Source organism: Mesocricetus auratus, unplaced genomic scaffold, assembly GCF_017639785.1.
Source record: "Mesocricetus auratus isolate SY011 unplaced genomic scaffold, BCM_Maur_2.0 Super-Scaffold_100006, whole genome shotgun sequence".
In the NCBI taxonomy this organism is placed as follows: Eukaryota; Metazoa; Chordata; class Mammalia; order Rodentia; family Cricetidae; genus Mesocricetus; species Mesocricetus auratus.
In genome coordinates this window covers 85,106,903-85,113,224 of record NW_024429190.1, presented here as the reverse complement: position 1 = coordinate 85,113,224, position 6,322 = coordinate 85,106,903, and positions in this window count along the sequence as shown.

Sequence of the window (6,322 nt, the reverse complement as noted above, 5' to 3'; positions counted from 1 at the left end):
CTTACAACTCCCCTTTTAGTCTAAAAAGGATATTTAAACTTAAACAACTAACATGTCAATGAACAAAATGTACCAAACATCTATCCCATGTAAATCTAAATATATCTGAAAGAAACACCCAAGACTGAACACCTCTTTCCAATCCCAACTCTAAAATAATTGAAAACTAACACTAACAGGTGTAAACTATCCTATAATATCAATAGTAGGGAGAGAAGGCATGAAATTCTCAAAACTACTTCCTGCTGAGATGGGACAATGACAATCTCATGGGGACCTGTGAGAAGAAAAATGTTAGTGTAACAAAATCTTCAGTAGATCAGATAGTCTCTGTTTGGCAGGAGATGCATGATTGAAGTTCTTGACTACAGTTCTAGTGTTGATTGAAGCTCTCTTCTGAAGCTCTGGCCAGATTGTACAAGGTGTGCTGTTTCAGTTCCTTGTTCTGGAGTTGTGTCGAGTGATGTAGTTTCAAGCCAGTTTCAGGATAGTGCTTGTCAGTCGATGATGTGAGGCAGTTCAGATGCCTCAAGTCCAATCAGGTGGAGTCAAGGAAGTGGATCCTCATTCTCTTTATGAAGCAGATTACTGTCAGGAAATCCCTTGTTCTATGGAAAACTCAAACATTAATGTTAAGAAAGAAATATTGTAACTTTTATATGTATGCATACTGGATGAGGTGACAATAGGGAAGATGGTAAACATGAAGGAAATTAGACTTTTCAGAAAAAGAAATCCACAGATAACAGTCCTTGATTTTATTTTCTTCTGTCTTATATCAAGGCTATTTGATATAATACAGAAATTCTGAATTTTATTTAAATAATATGCTTGAATTTAGAGTAGGAGAGCCAATCCAACTCCAAAGCCAGATTCAGTTAAATGAATGGGGATTGAAGTATATGAAGAAACAAAGATGAAAAGGTACTATAAAAAACAAAATAGAGAGATTTAGACTTTGATACCACACAGTGAGTTACTGTTTGTTTGATGGTCCTCAGGGTAGCTATACATTCTTCTTCAGGAATCTATATGTCCAGTATTCTTTGCTAAGTTTACCTGTGAAGACAAAAAACAAAATACTTCTCTTTCCTGGAGGTCACTTTACCCATGGTAGAATATGATTTTTTAGATGAACTGTTATCTTTCCTCCTCCTGAGATGTCTTCTGTTATGATCGAATCTTAATTAATTTTGATGGAACCCAAAGCTTTTCTTCTCCTGTGGAAACAAAAGCAAAACCTCTTCCCCAATGTAACACATATCCTGGTTTCCAGACTGAGGTCATAACATCCTTAAAATACACCGGTTGGTTCAGTTCAGAAGTCTTCTCTGTAGTCCAGTGTCTTTGTGCTGTAGTTTGTCCTTTTTCATCAGCATTAAGAAAATTCAACGTTAGTAAAACATTATGTAACCTGTGTTTGGGGGTCTTTGTTCCTCCTGGCTGTTTATGAAGCATCTCTTTTAAGGTTCAGTTAGATCTTTCAATCACTGCTTGTTCTGTGGGATTGTAAGGTATACCAGTTACATGTTTTATATTATAATATTTGAAAAATTGTTCCAATTTACTGGATACATATGCTGAAGCATTGTCAGTTTTTATTGTTTTAGGTATACCCATAACAGCCATCACCTCTTAGAGGAGTGTAATAACAGAATCAGCTTTTTCAGAGCCAAGGGCAGTAGCCCATTGGAAGCCTGAGAACGTGTCTATGGTATGGTGTACATATTTCAAACTGCCAAATTCTGGGCAATGAAATACATCCATTTGCAAAAGTTCATTTCTGTGAATACCTTTAGGATTAAAACCTGCTGGTAATGGAGGTTGATTGTAGAATGAGCAACTGGGGCAATTTCTTACTATTTCTTTGGCTTGTTGCCAGGTGATAGAAAAATCATTCTTTAAAACTTTTCTGTTAACATGGAATTTCTTATGAAATTCTGAAGCTTCAAACACATTACCTATTAATAAACAATTAATTTCATCATTGCCTTGTGCCAGAGGACTGGCAGATCTGTATGGGATGTGATGTGTGTTATATATATAGGATGAGTCCTGTTTCTGATGGTTTCCTGTAATTGTAAAAACAATGAGGTTAATTCTGTACTATCAGGAACAAACTCTGCAGTCTCAATGTGCAAGACAACTCTCTCTGCATACTGAGAATCCGTGACTATATTGAGAGGCTCTGTAAAGTCTTTAAGTACCATGAGAATACCATATAACTGCCTTTTGTACAGAGTTGTAAGGGCTTTGAACTACTTTACTTATATATTTCCTAATTTATACCCTGCTTTACCTGATTTGTTTGCATCAGTGTAGAAGGTAAGAACTCCATAAATAGGTGTTTGCCTCACGATACGCAGAAGAATCCAAACTGTTTATTTTATAACCTAAATAGTTAATAGATTCTCCTCTTTGTATTTTTTCTGGGGCAATTTGTAATCCCCAGCGAGGCAAAGTTTCCTTTACTACTTCAAACATCTTTACCAAAGTATCCTTATTTAAATCAGACAGTAATATGTCATCCATATAATGATATATTAATTAACGAATGTGGAATTCTTTATGAATTATTTCTAGAGGTTTATGCACAAAATATTGACACAAAGTTGGGCTACTTAACATACCTTGAGGTAGTACTTTCCACTGGAATCTCTGTACCAGTCAGGAATTGTTATAGATAGGTACTATAAAGGCGAACTTTTCTCTGTCGTTTTCTTGTAATGGTATGGTTAAGAAACAATCTTTTAAGTCTATAACTATAATTGGCCAATCCGTAGGTATTAGAGAAGGTAATGGCATCCCAGGTTGTAGAGACCCCATAGGTTAACTTCCTCTCTGTCTTTCTGGCCCAATAAAGTCAATCTATCTAAGGCTCTGTTTAACTTGAGATAGGGTTCCAATCCCTAAGAATTGAACGTTAACCTCTTTTAAAGGCCAAATTGTGGGCCAATACTTCTGGTTAAGGATGGTGACGTCACTTCCGGTGTCCAAAATGCTGTTGATCACCATATTATTTACTTTAACTGGTAACTTGGGTCTATGATGTGATATAGAAGTTTGCCAAAATATACGTTTGTATTTCCTCCTGATATAATTGATTCATCCTCTGGAGCTAATGTATTATCCAGTGCCGTATTATTTACAATGGGCAGTGGATCTTCTAATTGTCCTGGGAGAGGCTGTCCTCCACTGTCACTGGGAATGACCGGATAATCTTGCTTTTTGGAGCCTTCCTGAGGCCCCTGCTTATGTTTCCCGGCTGTAAAAGTCTACCTTGTCTATCTGCAGTCGACCAGCATTCCTTGTTCCAATGTTTTCCCTTTCCATACCTCCTACAGAGACCAGGAGGCTGAGGTCTTCTGTTTGATGCATTCCTGGTAAAAGCATTATTTCTAGGAATGTGTTGTCTACAGTTCCTACTCAGATGTCCTATTTTACCAGTTAAAGCACGTGGCATTTTTATGTCTGTTAAAAATTTTGGAGATTGCCTCCCCTACCCAGGCCTCTATATCGTCACAGGTAGGGTATTTGGCATCCTGGTGCCTCCTCAAGCCTGTAGAAATAGCTTCACCTACCCAAGCTCCCATATCCTGACTTTTACATTCCAGATTCACTGTATATAGGGCCCATTCCTTCAATGGCGCTGATCTTATTTTTAATGGCCAAAGTACCTGCCTGCATTGTGGATTTGTGTTCTCATATGCGAAAGATTCTGGATTTGCTACTTGTACTTCTATTGCTCTGGATAATCTCTCTAAAAATTCAGTGAACCTTTCCCTGGACCCTGTACTACCTTGGTATAGGGTTTCATTATCTCTCCTGTTTCACAAACCTTATCCAAAGCATTCAAAGCAGCTGTACAGCATAAAGACAACATGTGATCGTCATATGCAGACTGAACCTGCGTGTCAGTGTAAGTATCCTCCCCAAGAATCTTGTCTTGGGGTGCTTCATGACCATTCTTTAATTGAATCTCTAAGGCTTTCGCCTCTTGCCTCCATAAAGCTCACCATTGAATTTGACAAGAATTTTCGAGCATTGCTGAGGCTAATTGGGCCTAGTCTTTTGGGGTTGCTCTATTTTTTTTGAGTTAACCTTGTATCGTGCCACTTTGCTGAAGGTGATTATCAGCTCTAGGAGTTCCCTTGAAGAGTTTTTTGGGTCACTTATGTAAACTATCATATCATCATGCAAATAGTGAAAGTCTGATTTTTACTTTCCAATTTGTATCCCCTTGATCTCTTTTTCTTGTCTTATTGCTCTAGCTAGAACTTCAAGTACAATATTGAAGAGATATGGAGAGAATGGACATCCTTGTCTTGATTTTAGAGGAACTACATTGAATTTGCCTCCATTTAATTTGATGTTAGCTGTTGGTTTTCTGCATATTGCTTTTATTATGTTCAAGTATGTTCCTGTTATTTCCTGATCTCTCTAGGACCTCTATCATGAAGGGGTGTTGGATTTTGTCAAAGGCTTTTTCTGCATCAAGTGAGATGATCATGTGGTTTTTCTTTTACAGTTTGTTTATATGGTGAATTACATTGATAGATTTTTGTATGTTGAACCATCCCTGGGATGAAGCCTACTTGATCATGGTGGATGATTTTTCTGAAAATTTTTTGGATTCAATTTGCTAAAATTTTATTGAATATTTTTGCATCAATGTTCATGAGAGATTGGTGTGTAGTTCTCTTTCTTAGTAGTGTCTTTGTGTGCCTTGGGTATCAAGGTAATTGTAGCTTTGTAAAAAGAGTTTGGCAATGAACCTCCTGCTTCTATTGTGTGAAACACTTTGAGGAGTATTGGAATAAGCTCTTTTTTAAATTTCTGGTAGAATTGTGCACTGAAACCATCTGGACCTAGGTTTTTTTTGTTTGTTTGAGAGTCTTTTGATGACTGCTTCTATTTTGTGGGGGGTTATGGGTCTGTTTAGATTGCTTATCTGCTCCTGATTTAATTTGGGTAAGTAATATCTATCCAGAAAATTGTCCATTTCCTTTAAATTTTCTAATTTTGTAGAGTACAGATTTTCAAAATATGACCTGAAGATTCTTTGGATTTCCTCAGTGTCCAATGTTATGTCCCCCTTTTCATTCCTGATTTTATTGATTTGCATATTCTCTCTCTGCCTTTTAGCTAATTTGGACAGAAGTTTGTCTATCTTGTTGATTTTCTCAAAGAACCAACTCTTTGTTACATTGATTCTTTGTATTGTTTTCTTTGTTTCAACTTTATTGATTTCAGCCTAAATTTGATTATTTCCTAGTGTCTACTCCTGGATGAGTTTGCTTCATTTTGTTCTAGAGCTTTTAGTTGTGCTGTTTATTCTCTAGTGTGACTATTCTCCATTTTTTTCATATGTGCACTTAGTTCTATGAACTTCCCTTTTAGTACTGCCTTCAAAGTGTCCCATAAATTTGGGCATGTTGTATCTTCATTTTCATTTAATTTTAGCAAGTCTTTAATTTCTTTCTTTATTTCTTCCTTGACCCAGGAATGGTGCAATTGCACGTTGTTCATTTTCCATGAGTTTGTAGGGTTTCTGCAATTTGCATTGTTGCTGAGTTCTAACTTTAAAGCATGGTGATCCAATAAGATACAGGGAGTTATTCCAATGTTTTGTACGTGTTGAGATTTGCTATGTTGCCAAGTATGTGGTCGATTTTAGAGAATGTTCCTCGTAACCTTGAGAAGAAGATATATTCTTTTGTGTTTGGGTGGAATGTTCTATAGAACCAATTGGGTCATAACTTCTGTTATTTCCTTTGTTTCTTTGTTGAGTTTCTGTCTGGTGGTCCTGCCTAGTGGTGAGAGTGGGGTGTTGAAGTCTCCCACTATAACTGTGTGATTTGAATTTTAATATTTCTTTTACAAACCTGGGTGCCCTTGTATTTAGAGCATAGATGTTCAGAATTGAGACTTCATCCAGATGAATTTTTCCTGTGATGAAGATGAAATTACCCTCTTTATCTCTTTTGATTGATTTTAGTTTGAAGACTAATTTGTTAGTCTTCAAGAACACCAGCTTGTTTCTTGAATCCATTTGATTGGAAAATCTTATCCCAACCCTTTACTCTGAGGTAATGTCTGTCTTTGAAGTTGAGGTGTGTTTCTTGTATGCAGCAGAAGGATGGATTCTGTCTTCCTATCCATTCTGTTAGCCTGTGTCTTTTTACAGGAAAATTAAGACCGTTAATATTGAGGAAAATTAAGGACCATTGAGTGTTAATTCTTGTTAGTTTTTGATTTGTTGTTGGTTGTGTAATTGTGGATTAACCCCCCTTTTTCTTTTGTCTTTTAGTAAATTCTGATA